The sequence below is a fragment of the Podarcis liolepis genome (assembly GCF_965112155.1).
Source record: "Podarcis liolepis genome assembly, chromosome: 6".
Lineage (NCBI taxonomy): Eukaryota > Metazoa > Chordata > Lepidosauria > Squamata > Lacertidae > Podarcis > Podarcis liolepis.
The window spans coordinates 89,662,228-89,687,583 of NC_139559.1; the positions used below are offsets into that span (position 1 = coordinate 89,662,228).

At 44.5% G+C, this 25,356-nt stretch overlaps 2 long non-coding RNA genes across 3 annotated transcripts; both read right to left on the reverse strand.

Annotated features, from left to right (window-relative positions):
- Positions 1-6,905: 6,905 nt before the first annotated feature.
- LOC310708500 lies at positions 6,906-14,430 on the reverse strand. 2 transcript variants are annotated; one of them, XR_014527058.1, is made up of 4 exons: positions 14,026-14,430; positions 13,422-13,609; positions 12,979-13,181; positions 6,906-6,947 (listed from the first exon to the last, which is right to left on the reverse strand). It is a non-coding gene; the product is annotated as an uncharacterized lncRNA (long non-coding RNA). The 2 variants fall into 2 exon arrangements; XR_014527059.1 differs by lacking the exon at positions 6,906-6,947 and adding an exon at positions 11,891-12,035.
- Positions 14,431-22,646: 8,216 nt separating this feature from the next.
- Positions 22,647-24,721, reverse strand: LOC310708492. The gene is made up of 3 exons (XR_014527047.1): positions 24,465-24,721; positions 22,931-23,103; positions 22,647-22,746 (listed from the first exon to the last, which is right to left on the reverse strand). It is a non-coding gene; the product is annotated as an uncharacterized lncRNA (long non-coding RNA).
- Positions 24,722-25,356: the final 635 nt, after the last annotated feature.

The following is a 25,356-nucleotide window of genomic DNA, read 5'->3' on the forward strand; positions in this document are numbered from 1 at the left end:
CGGGGGAATTTGAGCAATCAGAAGTGAGGGAACTTAGCCGAGTTGACAAGTGGCACAAATTAGTGGCTGCCTCGTTAGCGCTGGCACTGAGGTTTTATCAGTCTGTCGGAATGAGAAGGGAGCAAAGATGTAGCCTTCCCTAATCACCGTGTGGTATGCAAAGAATTAGAATGTTGTGTAATTTGCTTTTTGTAGCGACAAAGGTGGATTTTGTACGGAATCCAGGAGAGCTTTTATGGACTTAGCAGCCTCTGTGCGCAGTGATGTGTGGTTCAAATGGCAAAGCAGAGGAAACAAAGGAGAGATTGATAATCAGTTATTAAAGTTGGAACAATGGAACTGCGCCTCCTTGATTTCAGCCACGCAGCAGATTTGATATGACGGCAAACTCAAGCATTTGTAGACTCTGTGTTGCATAAGGGATGTGTTCTGGTAACCTGCACAGGGATTGCATAGCACGCTAATTATTGATACATAATATGTGGCTCCATGAATGCCCAGAGCAAAAATTGGGCTGATCTGTTGCCTTGTTTCACTCTGTTAATACTTGTGGCCGGGGGATAAGCCGGGGGGAGTTGTTTTAAGACAACAGAATTTGGAAACGTACAATGCGTGCCGTGCTTTTTTGGACAGTGGTGAATGTGAGTTGAATGGCAAATGTGCATAAAGTCCAGCAACAGCGCACAGACATTGTTAAGAACGTGAACAAATGAATGGCTGGCTAGATGAGGAAAATTGGTGGGTGCCGACTGCTCAAGAGCCCTACACCCCAGGGAGGACTCGGAATAAGAAGATTTAGACCCTGGATTTCTACCACTGTAGCGGTTGCAGTTTGTGTGGCATAAGAAGTTCTGCCATACTAGTTAAAGGCGCACCTCCGAGCAGACTTACAGCAGCACGTGCATAGTTTTTCATGTTTGTTTGTCAAGTTGACAGTGTAAAAACCAGAGAACCGCCAGTCCACACATTTCTCTGTGAGTTAATAAGAACCAAAAAAAGAGAGAGAATTTTAGGATTAGTTTCATGGTTGCAAATGGGGTTAATTCTGTCCTTGGGAGAGCTACTAAAATGTGCTTGGAGTGTGTGTGTAGTACAGTGGTGCCCCGCAAGACGAATGCCTCGCAAGACGGAAAACCCGCTAGACGAAAGGGTTTTCCGTTTTTTAGCTGCTTCGCAAGACGAATTTCCCTATGGGAAACACCTTGCGAGTGTTCCATTTTTTCCGCTCCCCCCCCTTTTTCTAAGCCGCTAAGCCTTTAATAGCCGCTAATCCGCTAAACCGCTAATAGCGCTAATCCGCTAATCCTTCAATGGGCTTGCTTCGCAAGACGAAAAAACCGCTAGACGAAGAGACTCGCGGAACGGATTATTTTCGTCTTGCGAGGCACCACTGTAGTTTAACGGTGAATTTTGGACATAATGGATTGTCATAAAAGATGCAGGAGGAAATGATTAAAAATTGGACCCACAAAGGGGAGGAGGGAAGTTCAGGAGATTCTTTGGAATCTCATTTCTATGTTGCATGTTGGATATGTGATTGTAAAACTTTAATCTGAAAAACCAGATTAAAAAAAAAAAAGTGTTTTGAGATAAATATTAGGGTACATCAGTGCCTGCAATCCACAAGCATATTCTCAAGATTATGAACACACATGAGCTCCATTCTAACATTTAAACATAGGCCATTGTGCAAATAAAAATAAAAATAAAAATAAAAATAAATTTGTTTATATCCTGTCCATCTGGACAGCAGCTGGGATATCAGAAACCTTTTATTTTTTTCTTGAGCTACCAATCCTTTGGGATGGCATGTGTCTGTCTCACCTTCCACAAGTAGAAGAATTAACTGGTAGAATTCAGAGATGGTATTGTGGGCTGCACCGCTGCAAACTGCATCTGGGAAGTTTTATTTTCTTGCCTGGCGTTTTTACGTAGGGGAGCAGTCAAAAGATCCTGCAGTTTAAAGTGGTGCAGTCTGATGTTGCACCCGGTGCGGCCGGCCCCCCTGCACCCCCCACGCTACGCCACTGCTCCCCCCTAAGAAGTTCCTTGCATATATCCATAATAATAAACGATCCTGATACACACTGTTCTGTGTGCAATGGTTCTATAATATCACCTGCTCCCCAAGTAGGGAAACTTCAAACCCACAATCTGAAGTGAGCTTGGTTTTGTTCTGTTTTGTTCTTGTTTTCAAGATAATGATGGTAAGCTAGTTGGCAAGATCTTCTTAGGATGACTTCTAGAGGTTTCAGAAACCAGAGGGTTTATTTCTCGTTATGAGTTATTTCTCATTAGCATTCTCCTCGCTGCAAAAGATCTTGTAGAAACATCGCCATGATTCAGAATGTAACAGACAAAATGAGCAAATAAGCACATGAACAAGGATTCAATTAAGGATTTGCTTAATTTTTTAAAGCCCATCAGCATTGCAAGGCCCTATTGCATGGCCCAGAGAGTCTTTTGAATCATTTACAGAATTTGCAACTTGTTGTGATGCCCACAACACTAGGACTATGATAAAATTCAAGGTCTAAGGTCAAATTCCTGCCTCACAGTTGCAATGGCAGCTTACATTGGAAAGGCCACTTGGGCATGGTTTGAAAGTCATACTTGTTAAAAGTTGTGAACTCGAATCAGTTCACTGAGCAGATTAATCATCAAACTTTGCCTGATTAAACTGGTGATAATCAATTTGAGACTTCGTGCTTTAAGGCTGTTTTGGTTTTAGTGTGTTCATTTTGTAGGCAATGAAAATTACCATAGTGAAGATGTTGCTCTGATAGTGGAACCCTTCTATCATTGCACTCTGACCACGGATAGCTTATTCGAGCTGGTGAACCACCTCACTGGTGGCTACCGCTTACATTTCGGTTTTTAGAAATGCTAAAACTTATCTGAAAACAGATAATCCACTGGCAGATCTTGAACTGGTTGTCAGATCAAATGCTTCTGTGCAAAACAAAACACGAACTTTGAAAAAAGCCAGCTCCTTCACTCGCGCCAAGAGGTAGCTCAGATTTATGTCCCTGATCTTGCATCTATTTGAGAAAGTGAGGAGAAGAAACCACATTAAGTGCCAATCAACAGTGTATTTATTGACCTATAAAATATACAGCTACAAGTATGCAAAAGCTGACTGAAGGCGGATGCTCAAGAATATCAAAGCAAAGCAAGCCAGAAAGCCTATGGAAAAACACAAGGTGCAGACAATAACTGTGCAACCATCTTCAAACAGAAGATGGGATGTTTGGGTTTTTTTTTGCATTTTAAAAAGAATGTTTATTAAAGATTTTCTTGGGTTACAAAAGTGGATGCTTTTGCCATTGAGAAAATGTCTCAGGGGCAGTTGGCTCTATTTCAGCCCCAGTTTTAGATGCCGGAGGACTCTTGCGTGACATTTAGGTAAAAGGTAAAGGGACCCCTGACCATTAGGTCCAGTCGTGACCGACTCTGGGGTTGCGGAGCTCATCTCGCTTTATTGGCCGAGGGAGCCGGCATACAGCTTCCGGGTCATGTGGCCAGCATGACTAAGCCGCTTCTGGCGAACCAGAGCAGCACACGGAAACGCCGTTTACCTTCCCGCCGGAGTGGTACCTATTTATCTACTTGCACTTTGACATGCATTCGAACTGCTAGGTTGGCAGGAGCAGCGACCGAGCAATGGGAGCTCACCCCGTCGCGGGGATTTGAACCCCTGACTTTCTGATTGGCAAGTCCTAGGCTCTGTGGTTTAACCCACAGCACCACCCGTGCGACACTCTTATACAATCCGCACCATTTCGAACGGGGCTTCTGTTCCTGGCCCCCACAAGTGGTGTCAGAGTGTGTATAAGCGCCCCGCCCTGTTATGCCCCTTTAGGCCCCGCCCCCATCCCTCCCTTTTAGTGATTTGTTTAGTGACGTTTTCGGGTCATTTCTGGGCTCGTCGTGCGTATGCAACCACACATCATTTGGGCGCACGTTAATCGGTCGTTGCCTGTACATAATCACGGAGGAAAAGGTGTGTGAAGACCATAGGCGTGTTTAGTTTAGCATGTGCGCACGCTTTGAAATGCCATAATCGGGAGCAGTTTGGAAGGCGTTGCAGAGAATGCCGGTGCCGGGAATTTTAGCACCACTGCAGGGCTCAGGCTTCTCTATGTAGCTGCAAGCAGCGCTTTCGTTTCCGGGGGGACGCAGGGGGACGCATACCCCTAAATGTTTTGTGAATCGAAGTGTGGCCTCATTGAGGGGCTGTATTTCAATAAGAGCAGGAAAATGAGAGCACCCCTAAACATTTTTAGGGGGGGGGAAGCACTGGCTGCAAGTGAATCAGAAGTGCAAATCTTCCACAAGCTACATTCAGAGTCCTGTTCCTTGGAATCAGTGCATCTCTTTGGAAAACCATGGGCCTTGCCAGTGGCTGAAAAACCATAGATGGGCAGAGGGCAGCACTTTTGGTTTCCTGCAGACGTTTGGTTGGCCACTTTGAGAACAGGATGCTGGAGTAGATGGCCTTATCCACAGGCTCTTATGTTCTGAAGTAACTGTACTGGGTCTGTCCTTTCCAAAATACAGTGGTACCTCGGGTTAGATACGCTTCAGGTTACATATGCTTCAGGTTACAGACTCCGCTAACTTTGCTTCAGGATGAGAACAGAAATCGTGCTCTGGTGGTGCAGCAGCAGCAGGAGGCCCCATTAGCTAAAGTGGTGCTTCAGGTTAAGAACAGTTTCAGGTTAAGAACGGACCTCCGGAACGAATTGCCGTATTTTTCGCTCCACAAGACACACTTTTTTCTTCCTAAAAAGTAAGGGGAAATGTCTGTGCATCTTATGGGGTGAATGCGTGGTCCCTGGAGCCAAATTGCCCAGTGGCAAAAAGCAGATCATGCTTTTTTTTTTGAAAGAGGGAAGTGGGTGTTGAAACAAAGCCGCAGAGGGAAGGGAGTGTGAAAGGAAACAGCTGATTGGTGGGATCAGGAGAGAGATAAGGGACACTAGCTGAGGCTGCCTGGGGGGGGGGGAGGTAAAAGCCCATGGATCCTCAGGATTTTTACATTGGGTCACCCCAAATTCACCATCAGATCACATAGCATGTCCATTGGCTACAGCCTGCACCAAAAAAATCATGCACCCACTGTTGCCTGGGGCCGCAATGGTGCAAAACCGTGGTTACAAAGCACGGATCCACATGGATCCTCAGGATTTTTTCATTGGTCTACCCCAAACTCACCATCAGATCACATGTCTGTGGCCACAGGACGAACCACAAAAATCATACATCCACTGTTTCGTTCAGAATATTTTTTTTCTTGTTTTCCTGCTCTAAAAACTAGGTGCGTCTTATGGTCAGGTGCGCCTTATGGAAGGAAAATTCGGTAGGTACTTACCGTATTTTTCGCCCTATAGGACGCACCGTCCCATAAGGCGCACCTAGTTTTTTGGGGGGAAAATAAAGGGGGGAAAATATTTTTCCCCCAGGCGCGGGGCTGGGGCGGTGGAGGCCCAAGCTTCCCCCGACCCCAGCCCCCAAACAGGCAACTCTCTGCAAGCCGTGGGAGCCCAGCACTGGCTCCCGCTGCTTGCAGAGAGGTCCGCGAAGCCTGGACGCGCTGATCTCAGCGCGCGCAGGCTTTGGCCTGCCGGCAACTCTCCGCAAGCAGCGGGAGCGCTCCCACTGCTTGTGGAGAGGTCCGCGAACCCTTGAGAGCGAGAGGGGTCGGTGCGCACCGACCGCTCTCCAGGCTTCAGCGAAAGCCTGCATTCGCCCCATAGGACACACACACATTTCCCCTTCATTTTTGGAGGGGAAAAAGTGCGTCCTATAGGGCGAAAAATACGGTAACCTGAGGTACCACTCGACCCACTGCCGTTGCAGTGACCTTTCTGAAATGCCAGTGGCCAAAAATCAAATGGCGCCGAGAAACGGAAAACACTTCCCTGTGCTTGAAAGAGATGCATCCCGATTTCATCTCCGAGTCAGAGAATGGGGTCGTTTTGTTCAAACTTAATAGGCATGACTTAAGCCAAAGAAATCCAGTGCTTTGGAATAAATCCGACCTCACTCCTTTCTGATGCGGAAACTGTGAAACGGCCACAGAGCCAAGGTGGTCCAGCAGCTCCACATATAGGACTCCCTTTTCCTGCATTGTGGGCTGCATTTGTAATAGGAGTCGAAGGCACAGGTTTTGCACAGCAAGCTGCCAATTAAATTAGTTTGCTATTCTCTAGTTATGCAACTTTATCAGGAGGGCGAATTAAAAATAATCCACCATGCTTGAATGAAGCAGCAACAATATGCTGCCAGGCACAAATTTGATTAATGTTTGTCCTGTTGGGAGTACAATAATCAATCCTAGTGCTGCAACATGACCTCTTTTATTTAAATCTGACATTGGGGCTGAGGGGGATTTCCAGTCTACCAAAAATGTGGCTTACGTCTTTAACTTGGATAAAACACTGCTAGATGCATTTATAGTTTATATTTGTATGCTGCCATTCTTCCTGAGGGGTGTGTGGTATATTTCATCCACAAGAATCCCGTGGGACTGGTGTGATCAATATTTGAGCCATGGAAGTTGGCCATTTTGTCACCAGACGGCTTTCTCTCTCTGATTAAGCTCAGTGGAACTGGTGGGTGACCATTTCAATGGCACCCCCCACCCCCCAAAAAACCTATTACTTCTGATTTTGACACCCATTAATTGATTTTCATTTTTGCTAGACTTGTATGATCATAGCATCATAGAAATGTAGAGTTGGAAGAGACCCCATCGGTCGAAAAAGCACCCTCTAGGATAAAAGCATGATCAAAGACTATCATGTTTGAAAATGAACTTTATTAGAATAACAATAAAAAATATTTATCGATTTATTTTTCTAACTGGGTTTCTGCGGAAGGGGAACTGGGCAAAGGCAGGGGGTGAGCTGTATTGGAGCTGCTGGCCTCACTGCTATCGTTGCCTGGAAGAGAAAAGATTCTTAATTTTCCCATTTATTATTATGTTCATAACCCATCTTTCCTGCAAGGATCTCCAGGCAGCTTATGCTATTCTCCCTCCCACCCTCATCCCATCTCCACAACAGCTCTGTGAGGTAAATCAAGAGGCAGTGAGTACCCAAGGCCACTCATTAAGTTCCATGGATGAGGTGGGATTTGAACCCACGTCCCCAAGTCCTAGTCCAGCGGTCTAACTTGGGTTGCCAGCCCTTTGAACCCATGGGCACACCTGCAAACCTGAGAGACTGCAGTGGGCACTACACCATAATGAAAAACCACAGACGTAAAGAGAAATTGTTCTCTCTCTTTAAAAGGGATGTCCCTGAATTCTTCTTGAATCAGGAAGCTGCCTCCCCACCCCACCGTGATCCAGATTCTTTCTGGCCTCCCTGTTCCTGATGAACAAAGATCAACACTCACCATCCATATTGGCATTGGCGGCATCCATCCCCTGGTCCAGGGGTCTGCAACCTTTAAGACAAAAAGAGCCACTTGGACCCGTTTCCGAAGGAAAAAAAAAACATGGGAGCCGCAAAACTCGTCATTATAAAAATAACTTTTTTGTCACTTTTTTATTATTTCTCTGTTTGACCCCTCAGAATTACTCCTCCTCATAGAAATAAACGTTAAATTAACAAGTTACCTTTTTGTGTGTGTGTGTTCTTCACTCCCCTTCAAAACAGTGACCAGCGTACATGCCACCTTTCAATGCAGTGACCAGCGTACATGCTCCTTACAATGTAGCGGGTGGGCGGGCGGGAAGGTGACGTCGGGACGGTGCGTGAGTAACACACGCACCGCCCCCATGCGACGTCACAGCTAGTACAGCGCCCGCCACAGTGGGGAGTGTCGGGGCGCACAATACGCCTCCTCCCCACGCTAGTATCCGCTTCGGAGCCGCGGCAAAGGTGTAAAAGAGCCACATGCGGCTCCGGAGCCGCGGGTTGCAGACCCCTGCCCTGGTCCTACTGTTTTACGTAAATAGTTCTTATCTTCATTAACTCTTCTGCTCTTTCATAACATTAACTCTGTCATCCCATCGATCTTCCAATATCTCTTCCTCCTCGCAGACCAGGGGATGGATTTTGGGGGCACGACAGCAGGAGGCCAGCAGCTCGCCAGGCCTGCACAGATTTCAAAACCTAGGGAAGAAGAGGGAAAACAGATAGTCAGGAACTGGATTCAGGTTCCTTCCTTGATACTCTCTATCTCTGCGCTGAATTCAGGGCACCTAGCAGCTGAACTTGCTTTCAGAAACCTCTCATGGAGAGTGCAGCAAGCAGTTGAACCCACTGAGGAGGGCATCTTGTCAAAGGACCCTCCAAAACTGGGAGGTGCCCTTCTTGTGATGATGACCACAAGGGAGAAGGCAAGCCATTTCCCTCAAAGCGTCTAAGGGGGCCCTGAGGACAATCTTTAAAAATTAATCTAACCATGACCTGGTTCCCTATGTTTCTAAATCCTAAGGGATAGCAAAAGAAACAGACTGTGGAAAGAATAAGAGATCCTACCTGCAAGCGAGATGAAGAAATCTTCATTTTTTTTCAGCAAACAAAATTCACACCAACCACTACTTTTCTGTCAACTATTCTCAAATAGTTGCTCTTCCCAAAATCCTCAGCCAAGTCACTCAGCAGGCGGACGTGTCACAATGGAGGACATGACACTGTTACTTTAGCTCCCTTGCTTAACAATGGGCATTGTTCCCCTTAATATTCATTTTTCAAATATATCTTTCAGTGGGCTAAGTGGTTTTATTCAATTTATTTAGAAAAGATCTAGAGCTGTCTTCATCCAGCATGGTGCATTTCTGGACCGGACAGGAAACACCTTGCAAACACACACACTTTTCAACATGGCGGAGTCACCAAGGGACAACACTTCTGGGCTAGACTATGGCTGCTGTTTCTCACTTAATAGCTAAAAATAACCCTTCTCAACACCCTGTAGTAATCTGTCAGTATTATGATGGACAGGAGCAGGACTTCACCCTTAGACCTCATCATCCCCCTGTTTCTTTCAGTTTCTGCCCAGTATGTTCTGCCAATAAACAGCTTCCCTCAGGCTGCAATGAAGTGAAATGTTATGTGTTTGTGGGTGTCAGACTCCCCTTTGTTATGAGTTTCTGGGTGCCTGGAATTGAGCCCTTAGATTCAGCCAATGGCTTTATTTCCAAGAGATCCAAGATTCCAGAACAGGAGGTCATGCAAGTTCAGTTCTTTGTATATGCCCAGCAAAACATGTTGAAGCTTTGAGAATATTCTGGGGTTTAATATTTAATTTCCTGGACGGAATACAAGAAAAGTAGTCTGCTAGATTACTTTCACTAAGCTGATATTGGCTGGCAAAAGCAAAAGCTAATTTTAAAGCAGATAATGGTGAAAATAACAGATCTGTGCAACTGCCTCTCAGAAATTGCCTAAATGCTATCTTATTGTGTTTTAACCAGCCCCCCCCCCCCACAGACACAAACACCACCATTATAGTCCTTGTGAAATATATCCTTATCTAGTGAGGAAAAAAAAATATTCCCTTAAGAGAGTTCCCGGATTTTCACTTTCTCAACGTACTGCATCGTACAGTGGTGTCTCGCAAGACGAAAAGAATCCGTTCTGTGATTCTCTTTGTCTAGCGGTTTTTTCGTCTTGCGAAGCAAGCCCATTGACGGATTAGAGGATTAGCGCTATTAGCGGCTTTTAGCGGCTTATCGATTTACCGGATCAGCTGATAAGCGGCTTAGTGGCTTAGAAAAAGGGGGGGAGGGGGAAAAACCCGCAGGAACTCGCAAGACATTTTCGTCTTGTGAAGCAAGCCCATAGGAGATTCGTTTTGCGAAGCACCTCCAAAACGGAAAACTCTTTCGTCTAGCGAGTTTTCCGTCTTGCGAGGCATTCGTCTTGCGGGGCACCACTGTATTGTTGTGCACAATATTTCACCACATCCACCTGTAACCGTAGCAACATGTGCTAATCTACAGGGAAATGTAATGCTGCGAAGTCCTGTTTACATTTGCACAACTCCTTCATTCAGTGTCTTGCAGCGCACAACTGGCCCAATGCTACCTTCAGAAAGACAGCCTTCTAGCCGAAGCAAATCTCTATTTTAAGGACTGTCCGGCCCAAACTGAAAGGTAAAGAACTAGGAGCAGAGGCACTGAAGTTGAGGATCCGCAATAAGCACAGTGGTTCTTAAGCTTTTTCCCCTGGGCCACACTTTCAAACCACTCAAATGTCCTTATTTTATCGGGACATCACAAATCAGCCTCTTTTCCCAGAATTGAATACCCCAATTTTGCTCCCCTGCGCTGGTTGTGCCAGAGTGAGGGATCCGAAAACAGACATTGGGAGACTTAGCACTGGCCTCAATGGCCTTCTGGCAGATCACACCAGTGAAGGGAGGGAGGGGTCAGTGGGCAGGCAAGGAAGTGGGGGAGTGATGGGGTCAGCAGGGTGTGTGTGCCCCGAATTGCCCTCCCAAAATGTTGGGGTGTATGTACTTTCAGAATAAACATTTGCTTGTGCCACACCAAATTTTTAATTGATAAGAATGGATCCATCCCGCTCGCTGTCTTGGCTTTCTCTTTAGCCGCGCGCAACCTCTCCAGCCGGGAGAGGCTGTGCGCGGCTAAAGAACCCATAGCCGCACGCAGCCTCTCCCGGCCGGAGGGGCTGCACGCGACTATGGCAATACCCCTACCTCCCGCAAAAGCCCAAAAGAGCCGTGCACCCTTTAAGGAGCGTGCAGCTCCTGCGGGCTTTTCTATGAGGAGGGGAAAGCCCGCAAGAGCCGCACGGAGCTTGTGTGCGGCTCTTGGGGGCTTTTCCTGCCTGCCTCCCCCCTGCATTCGCTCCATAAGATGCACACACATTTCCCCTTACTTTTTAGGAGGGAAAAAGTGTGTCTTATGGAGCGAAAAATACGGTACTTGATAATGTGATCATGTGGAACCGTGACTCATAGCTATCCTCATATTGTCGCCCAACTTTCTTTTTTGGAGATTTCCTTGGACCTCCTAAGGTAAAGGTAAAGGAACCCCTGACTGTTAGGTCCAGTCCTGGATGACTCTGGGGTTGCGGCGCTCATCTCGCTTTATTGGCCGAGGGAGGCGGCGTACAGCTTCCAGGTCATGTGGCCAGCATGACTAAGCTGCTTCTGGCGAACCAGAGCAGCACACGGAAATGCTGTTTACCTTCCTGCCAGAGCGGTACCTATTTATCTACTTGTACTTTGACGTGCTTTCGAACTGCTAGGTTGGCAGGAGCAGGGACCGAGCAACAGGAGCTCACCCCGTCGCGGGGATTCGAACTGCTGACCTTCTGATCGGCAAGCCCAAGGCTCTGTGGTTTAGACCACAGCGCCACCTGCGTCCCTTTCTGGTGTTGAATTAAACAAGTCTTCTCCAACGCTCTGTTCGAAAGGAGATTCTGGATCACAACGGGGTTGTCCTCAGTATCACTTGATGCTCTTCCTCTCATTTTGAGAAGATACCTACAAGGGTCTTTATTTCTGTAGATAATTCATATACCATTTTAGTGTGGTTCTGGAGATCTTTCCCCATTTCCATCAATGCACCATCAAGGCCCCTTTTTGGCTCACCCTCCTGAAGGGAGCCCTTCCTTGCGTGGCCAGGTGTCTGTATTGGATTCTTCTTCTTCTGTGAGGGCAGGCACCACGATTCCTAATCCTACATAAGGTGCCCAAACAGCAGCATGGAATCACAGAATTGTAGAGTTGGAAAAGACCCCAAGGGTCATCTAGTCCAACCCCCTGCTATGCAGGAATTTCAGCGAAAGCATCCATCTAGTAGCATCCACAAAGGAAGGAGCCAAACTGTAGACACCAGCCCTCGCTCACAACTGTTGGAAAAAAGTGCCCCCAAGGATTAAATGATGATCGAAGACTATCGTGTTTGAAAATGAACTTTATTAGAATTAACAGTAAAAATATATATTTATTAATTTATTTTTCTATCTGGATTTCTGGGGAAGGGGAACTGGGCAAAGGCAGGGAGAGAGCTGTATCGGAGCTGCTGGCCTGACTGCTATCGTTGCCTGGAAGAGAAAAGAAGAGAAACGATTCTTAATATATATATATATTAAATGATATTTATTAGAAGTTTAAAGATTACAGAAAAAAGAAAAAAGGAAAACAATAAAAAGTTTAACAGAACATACATTACAATACATAAAAAGAAAAACATAAAAAACAATACAACAATACAGCAAAAAGAAACAAAAACACTAAAACACACATCCAATATTCCATATCTTTACCTTTCATTTACTTGTTTCATCGACCTCCTCACACCTCCCTTTTTTGTATTCTAGTTCAATTAACTATTTCAGCAAGTGAAATAGTTAATTGAACTAGAGAGCCAGTGTGGTGTAGTGGTTAAGAGCGGTAGTCTCCTAATCTGGGGAACCGGGTTCGCGTCTCCGCTCCTCCACATGCAGCTGCTGGGTGACCTTGGGCCAGTCATACTTCTTTGAAGTCTCTCAGCCCCACTCACCTCACAGAGTGTTTGTTGTGGGGGAGGAAGGGAAAGGAGAATGTTAGCCGCTTTGAGACTCCTGAAGGGGAGTGAAAGGCGGGATATCAAATCCAAACTCTTCTCTTCTTCTTCTTCTCTTTCCACTTTCTCAATTTTCGTTCTATAATTTATCTTAACGGTGTATCCTTAAATTTTTTCATTTTGGCACATTATCAATCAGCTTTTACCTAATTCTTTATTACATTTCTGCTAAAACCATATAGCTTCATTCCAGCATCCGTCTAACATTCATTAAACGATTCTTAATATTTACATTTATTATTATGTTGATAACCCATCTTTCCTGCAAGGATCTCTAGGTGGCTTACGTTATTCTCCCTTCCTCCCTTCTTCACCCCATCCCTGAACTCTTCTTGAATCAGGGAGCTGCCTCCCCTCCCCCCCCCAGTGATCCAGATTCTCTCCGGCCTCCCTGTTCCTCATGAACAAAGATCAGCACTCACCATCCATGTTGGTATCGGTGGCATCCAACCTCTGATCTCATGCTCTGACAAAGATTCTTCTTATTTTCACTTTCTCCACCTTCCCATTTTTCATTATGTTCACCTCTTCATCCCATTCATCCTCCTCACAGACCAGGGGATGGATCTTAGTGACACGACAGCAGGAGACCACCAGCCCACGGAGCCTTCTCAAACTTCGAAACCTAGGGAAGAAGAGGGAAAATAATCAGAAAATGGGTTCTAGAGACATTCTTGATTCTATCTAACAGCTAAACCTGGTTTCAGAAACCTCTATTGGAGAGCAAATAGTTGCTCTTCCCAAAGTTCTCATCCCATCCCCGAACTCTTCTTGAATCAGGGAACTGCCTCCCCTCCTGCCCCCCCTCAGTGACCCAGATTCTCTCTGGCCTTCCTGTTCCTGATGAACAAATATCAGCACTCACTACCCATGTTGTCATCGGTGGCATCCACCCCCTGGTTGCACGGTCTGACAAAGATTCTTCTGATTTTCATCAATTCCACTTTTCATCACATAGACTTCCATTCATCCTCCTCACAGACCAGGGCGTGTATCTTCAGCATGAGACAGTAGGAGACCATCGGCCCATGGAGCCTTTGGAGACTTTGTAATCTAGGGAAGAAAAGGGAAACTGATAAAGAAATGGGTTCTAGATACTTGATACTCTATATCTCTGTGCTAAATTTGGGGCACCGGACAGCTAAGCCTACTTTCAGAAACCTCTATTGGAGAACACAGCAAGCAGTTGAACCCACTGAGGAGGGCATCTTGTCAAAGGACCCTCCAAAACTGGGAGATGCCCTTCTTGTGATGATGACCACAAGGGGGAAGGCAAGCCATTTCCCTCAAAGCATCTAAGGGGGCCCTGAGGACAATCTTTAAAAATTAATCTAACCATGACCTGGTCCCCTATGTTTCTAAATCCTAAGGGATAGCAAAAGAAACAGACTATGGAAAGAATAAGAGATATACTTACAGGTGAGATGAAGAAATCTTCATTTTCGCTAAACGCAGTTCACGCACACAACCTCTTTTCTTTGAACTATCCATAAATAGTTGCTCCTCCCAAAATCCTCAGCCAAGTGACTCAGCAGGGGGATGTGTCGAAAGATCCACAGTCACCATCCATATCGGCAGTGGTGGCCTCCATCCCCTGGCCGCTTGGTTGAACATATAGTGATCTCATCTTCACTAATGTGTCCTCCTTATTCTTCATGACCATCACTCCATCCTCCGATTTCTCCCTCCCAGACCCCATGGGTCTCTAACACTAAATCCCACTCCATCTGCCTCCCTTGGAACTCTGGCCAGTCAGGAGCTGTTGTCAGTTAACGGTTTTCTGGCAGGGGAAAAAACATTCGGTGACTCAACCTGCTCAGTAAACAAACTTTTCCATTGCATGTCCCACCCCTGAAAATCATTGTGTAGGTGAGGTTGCATATACCAGCCTTGATGCAGCAATTGTAAAAAGTATTTTGGGGTTCCTGCTTAAAATACGCAAATATACGTGTATTGTATACACAGTACCTTAAATACTTTATAATACTATTAAGCTATAAACACTACAAAGTTCTAAGCATAACTATATAGCATAACACTTAACTCTATATTCTTTTACATCTATAGATAGGTGCTGCACTCTTAAAAATTACAGGATCCAAATACATTTTAACCATTCTTAAGTTTGCATTTTAACTAATTGCATTTCAAACAATTGCATCTCATCAAACAAGCATTTACACAGCATGATTGCCCCTGTACTTATCTAAGTGTTTCGTGACACGGGATCTGCAATCACATTATCCTTCCCTCTGATGTGGGAGACGTCAAAATTGTAGTCTGGCCATTGCAAACTCCACCTTATTAGTTGGCTATTGGCACCTTTCACTTGGTTTAACCATTTCAGAGGGGAATGGTCAGTACAAAGGGTAAATGTTCTCCCCCACAGTTATGGCTTTAACTTGCCAGTAGCCCACGCAATGGCTAAACATTCCCGTTCAATGACAGAAAGGTGGTGTTTCCTCCCCAAGAGTTTCCTACTTAAGTATAGGACGGGGTGCAGTTGTCTCTTATCCCCTTTCTGGCAAAGAGTTGCCCCAACTCCTATATTGGAGGTGTTGTAAACAAAAATTGCCCTTTTCCCTTATGGGGTATCCAAGAGCCCATATAGAGTCCTTACATAGGTTCCCTATTGGCAGGAGAGAATAACAGAGGCCAAGCAGAGAATATTGAGAAGCAAAGCAGCTTGTAAGCTTGATCTTTATTGATCTGTTGCAACAGGGTGCTTCCCTCACCCGCAGGAGAGTAGGAGGAACCCAGAAAAATGGTGCGCAAGGCCTTATAAAGACTTTTGAAATTGCCACCCTGTAGATCAAGACCACCCCCAGAAACATCATAGATACATCACAGGAGGGGTGTAACCTAAGACCACCCCCCAGATACATCACACCTACATCACAGAAAAGGCGGTCTTAAAACATAAATTTGAATGTTGTTTTTCTCCTGTTGTTGATCTCCTGTCTGGCAGGTTACTTGATTGGATTGCCTGGGGAGCCTGGCCAGTCTTTTGTAATGATAAATACTTAGTTCCTGGGCCATGTCACAGGCTCACACCCTATTCATACACAGACATACCCTTAAGACAGGATTTGTGAAGGAAAAGACAATGGGGAGGCTTTTCCATTTTCCTTTGACCTTGCAGAGAAAACATTTGGTCAGTTTGGGAATCAAAATGGTTCCAGGTCGGTCTTCCTGTGCTCATCTATGTATGTGCTTGGTTGGTACACTTATAAACATAACCATATATCTAAGACCATAAAATTCCTATCACAGAGGCATCCGTGAAAAGGGTAAAGGGTTGTAGGAAAGAGGGAGCTCTCAAAATAGGCTCCGTTGTTAAGGCTGATTTTAAATGCTCAAATTCTACTTGCCACTGGGCTGTCCACATTACCTAATCTGTGTTGTCTTTCTTTACACAGTCATGTAAAGGAGCAGCATGGGGGCTGAAAGCAGGAATAAATTGGCGATAATATCCTACCACCCCCAGAAAAGCTCCCATTTGTTTTGGGTTTTTTTTGTAGAGGGCCTAGGCCACACACTCTCTGTCTTTTAATGTGTTTTTATTAAAGATTTCTTGGTTTACAAACGTATGTGCAATGTTTCTTTTTTCAAGTTACATTTTCTACAGGTCAGCTTCATTTGTTGGAGACATTAGTGTGACATTAGGGGGGGAAAGTGGGGAAGAGGTGGAAGGGGCCGTGGTGGGTGGGGTTGGTGTTGGGTGGCAATGTATCCGTTCTACTTAATGTGCGTGTGGGGTTTTGTGTCAGTTTTGTTTGTGCGGGTTCTCTTTGCTATTTGCTTGTGTGCCTTCTCGGTAGTGGCGCCCTCCCTGTGGAACGCCCTCCCACCAGATGTCAAAGAGAACAACAACTACCAGACTTTTAGAAGACATCTGAAGGCAGCCCTGTTTAGGGAAGCTTTTAATGTTTGATGTATTACAGTATTTTAAATTTTTTTGGGAAGCCGCCCAGAGTGGCTGGGGAAGCCCAGCGAGATGGGCGGGGTATAAATAATAAAATTATTATTATTATTATTGGTGGTGCGAGAAGTTGGGGTTGGCCTAGGGTGTGGCTGCTTGTTTGTGATTGGCTGTGGTGAACTTTGTTTTCATGTGTGAGTGGGGTGGGTGGGTGGGTGTTTTTGAATAAGGTTAGCCAGATTGATTCATATGCTGTTGGCAGATTCTTGTCGTTGTTTTGTTGGGCTGTGTATGTGATAAAGGGGAGCCATACCGGGGTGAAGGCGTCTTCTATTTGTCCCCGTGACAGTTTCAATTTATGGGTTAATTTTTCTAGTAAGGCTGTTTCCCATACTATTTGGTACCATTGGTCCATGTTCGCTTCTGACAGGGCTAGGCCACTCTTGAATGACCTTTATTATGCTCCAATCAGGTTGTATCTTACCCACCCCCTAGGATGTGACCTAAATACTTTACCTGCTTCAAACCAAACTGCCATTTAGAAGCTTTGACAGTTGACTTTGTCCGTTGGAACACGATGGCTAGATGTTGTAGATGTTCCTTCCAGGGCTGGCTGAAGATGGCTACATCATCAGTATCAGCGAGGGCAAAATCTTTTAACCCCACCAGCATCTTATCAATTTTTCCCTCAAAGATCTCGTTACAAACTTCTCTCAATGGTTGAGTCAGCCATTCCTTCAGCGATTTGTAGTATATGGACTGACTTCCAGATACTACAAATCGCTGAAGGAATGGCTGACTCAACCATTGAGAGAAGTTTGTAACGAGATCTTTGAGGGAAAAAGGGCACCTGAATCGTGGAAAGAAGCATATATTTCACTCATACCAAAGTCAGAGACTGAAAAGACCCAACTTAAGAACTACCGCCCAATATCATTGCTTAACGTGGATTACAAAATTTTTGCAGACATTTTGGCAAAAAGACTTAAAAGAGTGTTGATGGAGAAGATCCATAAGGACCAAGCAGGCTTTCTCCCTAAAAGACAATGTAAGGAATGTAATAGACATTCTGGAAAAGCTAGAGGTGAATATAAACACTAAAGCAGTACTGATCTTTGTGGATGCGGAGAAAGCCTTTGATAATATTTCTTGGAGTTTTATGAGGAAGAATCTTCATGGGATGGGGGTAGGCCAGGGTTTTGAGAATGGTATGGCTGCAATATATTCTGAACAAAAAGCTAAACTTATTGTAAACAATGTTGTGACTGAGGAACTTAAGATAGAAAAAGGAACACGACAGGGGTGCCCAATCTCCCCATTACTTTTCATTTCAGTTCTGGAGGTGCTGCTGAACATGATAAGAAATGACCAGCAGGTTAAAGGTGTGCAGGTCGGAGCTAAACATTATAAGTTAAGAGCGTTTGCAGATGATCTAGTATTGACTTTGCAAGAGCCAAACACTAGTACGAAAAAGGTTTTAGAAATAATACAACAGTTTGGCCAGGTAGCTGGATTTAAGTTGAATAAACAAAAAACTAAAGTTTTAGGGAAAAACTTAACAGATATGGAAAAGGAAAAATTTCAAGAGGAGACAGGTTTGACAGTGGTCAAGAAGGTGAAATACCTAGGGGTTTACTTAACATCTAAAAATGTGAATTTGTATAAGGACAACTATGAAAAATGTTGGTCAGAAATTAAAAAAGATCTAGAAATATGGTCAAATTTGAAATTGTCAATGTTAGGCCGAATCGCAGTGATCAAAATGAATGTATTGCCTAGAATGTTATTTCTGTTTCAGACCTTGCAGATTCTTGACAAGATGGAATGTTTTAAGAGGTGGCAGAAAGATATTTCGAAATTTGTCTGGCAGGGCAAAAAGCCCAGAATTAAATTTAAAGTATTGACAGATGCTAAAGAAAGAGGGGGGTTTGCCCTGCCGGACTTAAAATTGTACTATGAGGCAGCAGCTTTTTGCTGGCTGAAAGAATGGATGCTCCTCGAGAACACGGACATTTTGGATCTGGAAGGTTTTAATAACGCTTTTGGTTGGCATGCATATCTTTGGTATGACAAAGTTAACAGTGCCTTTAAAAATCACATTGTCAGAAAAGCATTGTTTAATGTTTGGATAAGATATAAAGATCTATTGGAAAATAAAACCCCTAGATGGGTGTCACCAGTGGAGGCTAAAGCAGTGAAGAAACTCAATATGGAGGTCAGATGGCCGAAGTATTGGGAAATTTTAGAACAGGATGGAGATAAGTTCAAACTACAAAGTCAGGAGAAATTGAAACATAAAGTACAAAATTGGTTTCAATATCGGCAAATAGTGGAATTTTTCAAACAGGACAGGAAAATTGGTTTCCAGGTGGAAAAATCAAAATTAGAAACCGAACTGTTAGAACCCAATACTAAGAATTTATCTAGAATGTATAACTTGTTGCTGAAATGGAATACACAGGATGAAACAGTTAAATCGGCTATGATTAAGTGGGCACAGGATGTTGGACACAACATTATGTCAGCTGACTGGGAATGGTTATGGAACACCGGCATTAAGTTTACGGCATGTAATGCCTTAAAGGAAAACATTATGAAAATGGTTTATAGGTGGTACATGACCCCAGTCAAGCTGGCAAAAATTTATCATTTGCCCGATAACAAATGTTGGAAGTGTAAAGAGACTGAAGGTACCTTCTACCACCTTTGGTGGACATGCCCGAAGATTAAGGCCTTCTGGGAAACGATCTATAATGAAATGAAAAAGGTACTTAAATGTACCTTTCCTAAAAAACCAGAGGCTTTTCTCTTGGGCATTGTCGGCCAATTGGTGACAAAGAAGGATAGAACTTTTTTTATGTACGCTACAACAGCAGCAAGAATACTCATCGCAAAGTATTGGAAGACACAAGATTTACCCACTCTGGAAGAATGGCAGATGAAAGTGATGGACTATATGACATTGGCTGAGATGACAGGCAGAATCCGTGACCAACGAAAAGAGACGGTGGAAGAAGAATGGAGAAAATTTAAAAGTTATCTTAAGGACTACTATAAACTTAATGAATGTTAAAATGTTGTGGTTTTTCAGAAACAAAGGGGTACAGGGATATAAGGTTAGAATACAAAAGAGGACTAAGATGACAGAGATTGGAAAGCAATAATTGGGAGTTGTTTGTAGAATTATGGACATTGGGATGCAGAGAGGGGGGGTATGGGGAAGTCAAAGAAAAGAGGTTTATGAAAATATGTTTGAAACTATACGTGTATGTTTGTCTCTTTAGGTGTTTGTTTGTTTTTCTTAAAAAACTTTGTAAAACCAATAAAAATTTTATTAAAAAAAAAAAATATTATGCTCCAATCAGGTTGTATCTTACCCACCCCCTAGGATGTGACCTAAATACTTTACCTGCTTCAAACCAAACTGCCATTTAGAAGCTTTGACAGTTGACTTTGTCCGTTGGAACACGATGGCTAGATGTTGTAGATGTTCCTTCCAGGGCTGGCTGAAGATGGCTACATCATCAGTATCAGCGAGGGCAAAATCTTTTAACCCCACCAGCATCTTATCAATTAAACGCTGAAAGGTGGCCGGAGCATTCCTTAACCCAAAAGCTACAACAGTGAACTCAAATAACCCATCTCAAGTTCTAAAAGCGGTTTTGGGTTGATTTTTAGGATCCATCACCACCTGCCAATATCCTTTGGTTAAGTCTATAGTAGAAATGAAATGGACAGCCCCAATTGTCTCTACCAACTCATCTACCCTCGTTATTGCATAGATGTCAAGCACCGTCACTTGGTTTAAACGCCTGTAGCCCACACAAATTTCGTGACAACAGCCACGAAATTAAAAGACGCCTGCTTCTTGGGAGAAAAGCAATGACAAACCTGGACAGCATCTTAAAAAGCAGAGACATCACCTTGCCAACAAAGGTCTGTATAGTTAAAGCTAAGGTTTTCCCAGTAGTGATGTATGGAAGTGAGAGCTGGACCATAAAGAAGGCTGATCGCCGAAGAATTGATGCTTTTGAATTATGGTGCTGGAGGAGACTCTTGAGGGTCCCATGGACTGCAAGAAGATCAAACCTCTCCATTCTGAAGGAAATTAGCCCTGAGTGCTCACTGGAAGGACAGATCCTGAAGCTGAGGCTCTAATACTTTGGCCACCTCATGAGAAGAAAAGACTCCCTGGAAAAGACCCTGGTGTTGGGAAAGATGGAGGGCACAAGGGGAAGGGGACGACAGAGGACGAGATGGTTGGATAGTGTTCTCAAAGCTACCAGCATGAGTTTGACCAAACTGAGGGAGGCAGTGGAAGACAGGAGTGCCTGGCATGCTCTGGTCCATGGGGTCACGAAGAGTCGGACACGACTAAACGACTAAGCAACAACAGCCCACACAAAAGCGAACAGTCTGGTCTGGTTTGGGAACCAGAATAACCGGGGAAGCCCAAGGGCTATCTGATGGGACTATTAAACCCAGGTCCAACATCTCCCAAATCTCAGTGGAGATGATGTCAGCTTGAGGACCTGTTACCCAATATGGAGGCAAAGCTATGGGTCTAGCCTCTCTGGTCTCAATTTTGAGCAGAGCCGAAATAGTCTTCCCAGGAAAATGTGAGAAGATTTTCTGGTATTCTGTAAGAACAGCTTTAACTTGCCATTCCTGTTTTTCTGTTAAATCAGGGGACAGGATCACCTCTTGCGGGGTGCTTCCATGATTTAACCTCCCCCAGCCTGTCGAACTGACGCATGGCTTTATTTCCCACACAATTTTTTGATTTTTGACGTCAAAGGCGCACTCCACTTCTTCACGAGACAGACAAATGCCAACATCAAAAGCTATTTGAAACAATTTTGTTTCATTCACAAAAGAAAATCTGACATGTGATTGTTATGATTAAGGTATTCAGACAACAGGTGGCACGTTTATTGATCCAATTTTGAAGTTATGATTTGTCCACTTTAATGTTTTATTACATATAGTATCTATAGTTTAGAGTAATCAATAAGGGGGTGGGAAGGGAAGCAGCTTTGATTGTGGAACTAGTGGGTGGGTGCTGTGAATATGGATCAATTTCCACAGGTGGAATCTTGTGCTTGTGATGGAGATTTATGTTGTTTTTCTGACAGAGGGACAGAGGGAGAAGGTGGCCCTGCTACTAACCCATGACAAAAACTATCTACAAGACAAAGGGGTCACTGAGGAGCCAGTTGCCAGGGCAATGTGGGTGTGATGTTACACTGGGGAAGAAAGTTGTTCTTTAACACAGGATTTTTTGGGCAAGGTGTTATGGGAACAAGGAGGCGGAACAAGGGAACAAGGAGGCGGAAATTAGAAGACCTCCGTATGGGGGCTGAAGGGCAGAAGTACCTTGGCAGGCTGGCCAAAGGAAGGCTGGGACAAAGGCATGGAGATGTCTTGGAGCCCAGTGCTGCTTTGCTGTGGGGAGATGTAATGCCCCCCCCCACCCAAGAGCCAAGCTGTATACATGTGTGTGAAAAAACCATACATCCAAAAGACACTGCAGTCTCTGTTGTGCCTCATTCCAAGGAAGCACAAAGCCTGGTTAAGTGCCAGGCTCCTAGAACCTCGCACCCCTCAACAGACGTTGGAGTGAGCTATCACAATATTGTCCTAGGATGTTCCTATGGGTTTCCTTTAGAATGCACAAACTAGATGGAATTTCTCCCCTGCCCTCCCCAGTCTGTGTCCTGTCTTCTTCACACATGCACATCTAGGAGCAACAACAAGGGAAAGGAGCCAAACTGTAGACTCCTGCAGTGAGACCCCAGATTCCCAGCCATGCCCACCCACAACTGTTGGGCAAAGCACCCCCAAGGGTAAAAGGGTGATCAAGGACTAGCATGTTTGTAATATAACCTTTATTAGAATAAAATAAAATTTGTTTGTCTATTTGGGTTTGTGGGGAAGGGGGAACTGGGCCTTCGGGGGAGGGGAGCTATCTTGTTATCTTGATTTCTTATGTTTCCGGTAAGATTTGCCATTTCTGCATATTCCATAAGTTTTTGTATCCATTCTTTTTTTGCTGGGACTTTTTCATCTTTCCATTTTTGGGCAAGAAACATTCTTGCGGCTATAGATGCACCCATACTGTTGGGGGGAAAGAACCGCCAGGGATTAAAAAATGACCAAAGACTAGCATATTTGCAATAAAAATCTTTATTAGAATAAAAAAATTAATTGGGGAAGGGGGAAACTGGGCCTTGGTTGAGAGAGCTGCTGGCCTCACTGTTGCCGCTGCCTGGAAGAGAAAAGAACAGAGAAGATTCTTAATATTTCCATTGAGGATCTCCAAGTGGCCTACATTATTCTCCCTTCCTCATCCAATCCCTAAACTCTTCTTAAATCAGAGAGCTGCCTCCCCCCCCCGCCAGCCAGATTCTCTCTGGCCTCCCTGTTCTTCATGGACAAAGATCAACACTCACCACTGGTGGAATCACTGGTGGCCTCCATCCCCTGGTCCTTGGGCCTCACATAAATCGTTTGCACTCTAATCCTCCTTCCACCAACCACCACAGTATCTTCGTCCAGGGGATGGATTTTTATGGAGCGGCAACAGGAGGCCAGCAGCTCTCTCATCCTGTGCAGACAGCGGGATCTAGGGAAGAAAAGGAAGAAGGTCAAGAAATGGATTATAGTTATTTCCTCGCTACTCTCTATCCCTGCACTGCAAGCCATTTCCCTCAAAGCATCTAAGGGGCCCTGAGGACAATCTTTAAAAATTAATCTACCCATGACCCTATGTGTCTAAATCTTAAGGAATAGCTAAAGAAATAGGGGGAAGAATAAGAGATTCTACTTACAAGCGAGACGACTGAACCTTCATTATGTTGAAGACCACAAGTGCCAAACTAGCTCTTCTCTCACTAAATCCAAATAGTTGCTCTTCCCAAAGTTCTCAGCCAAGTCACTCAGCAGCGGGACGTGTCACAATGGAGGACATGACATCATCACTTTAGCTACCTCGCCTAACAATGGGCACCACTCCTCTTAATATTATTTTTTCAAATGTATCTTTCAGGGGGTTAAGTGGTTTTATTCAATTTATTTAGAAAAGATCTAGAGCTGGCTTCATCCAGCATGATGCATTTCTGGACAGGACAGGAAATACCACACAAACACACACACTTTTCAACATGGCGGGGTCACCAAGGGAAAACACTTCTGGCCTTGACTATGGCTGCTGTTTCTCACTTAAAAGTTAAAAATAACCCCTCTCAACACCCTGTAGTAATCTGTCCAGTATTATGATGGACATGAGCAGGACTTCACCCTTAGACCTCCTCATCCCCCTGTTTCTTTCCATTTCTGCCCAGTGTCTTCCATCAAGAAACAAACAGCTTTCATAAGGTTGCAAGGAAGTGAAATGTTATGAGTTTTTGGGTGCCAGACTCCCCTTTGCCATGAGTTTCTGGGTGCCAGGCACTGAACCCCTGGACACTGAACATCCGGGGAGTTGATCTAAGCCTTGTTTAAATGTACCAGCCAAAATTATTTTTAGCTATTAAAAACTGGTTGAAAGCATTTTATTTCATTCACAAAAGAAAATCTGACATGTGATTATGATAAAGGTTTATAAAATAAAGGTGACACGTTTATTGCTCCTTTTTGTAAGTTGTTATTTGTCTACTTTAATGTATTCTTTATATATGGTAATCAGTAATGGGGTGGGGTGGGAAGCAGTTTTGAATATGAAACTGGTGGGTGGCTGTCATTAATCCAGATCGTATTCATAGAATCTTAGAGTTGGAAGGGACCCAGGGGTCATCTAGTCTAACCCTCTGAAGTGGAGGAATCTCAGAGAAAGCATCCATGGCAGATGGCCATCCTAGCTCTGCTTAAAGACCTCCAAAGCAGGAGAAAACAAGCTTATTCCCTCTTACATGGAACAGCCCTTAAGATATTTGAAGATGGCTATCAGATCTCCTCTCGGTCTCCTCTTTTCCAGGCTAAATGTACCCAGCTCCTTCAAGCGTTCCTCATAAGGCTTAGTTTCCAGTCCCTTGATCATCTTGGTTGCCCTCTTCTGCACACGTTCCAGCTTGTCAACATCTTTCTTAAATGGTGGTGCCCAGAACTGGACACAGGACTCCAGGTGTGGTCTGACCAAGGCAGGAGAGAGTTGGACTACGACTTCCCTTGATCAGGACCTTGGACTTCTGTTGGTGCAGCCTAGAACAGCGTTAGCATTTTTCTGCTGCTGCACATTTCTTATGGCTGAGAGTCAGAGTAACACTTCAGTTCATGGTGTCAACATGACTGAGGTGTTGCAAGTCATTAACTCCTAGCCTCATGGCCATGTCTCTGAAAACACAAACAATCCCAGCTTTTAAGAGCTGGCTATCATGGCTTCTTTAATCTTTGTGTATTGCTCCACCTTGTGGCTGAATCATATAAAGCACTGAATTTTACATATTTAAAAAAGGTAAAGGGACCCCTGACCGTTAGGTCCAGTCGCAGACGACTCTGGGGTTGCGGCACTCATCTCACTTTGTTGGCCGAGGGAGCCGGCGTACATCTTCCGGGTCATGTGGCCAGCGTAACTAAGCCGCTTCTGGTGAACCAGAGTAGCGAACGGAAACGCCGTTTACCATCCCACTGGAGAGGTACCTATTTATCTACTTGCACTTTGATGTGCTTTCAGACTGCTAGGTTGGCAGGAGCAGGGACCGAGCAATGGGAGCTCACCCCGTCACGGGGATTCGAACCGCCGACCATTGCCCTCTAATTGCAAGAAGGTTTCATTGACTTGGATTATAATCTTTATAAATTGGAGCTGTGGAGTAGTTCCTGGAGAGTACGTAGTTGCTCTGACATACAACACTTCCAGGTTGGATGTCATTATTTGTTC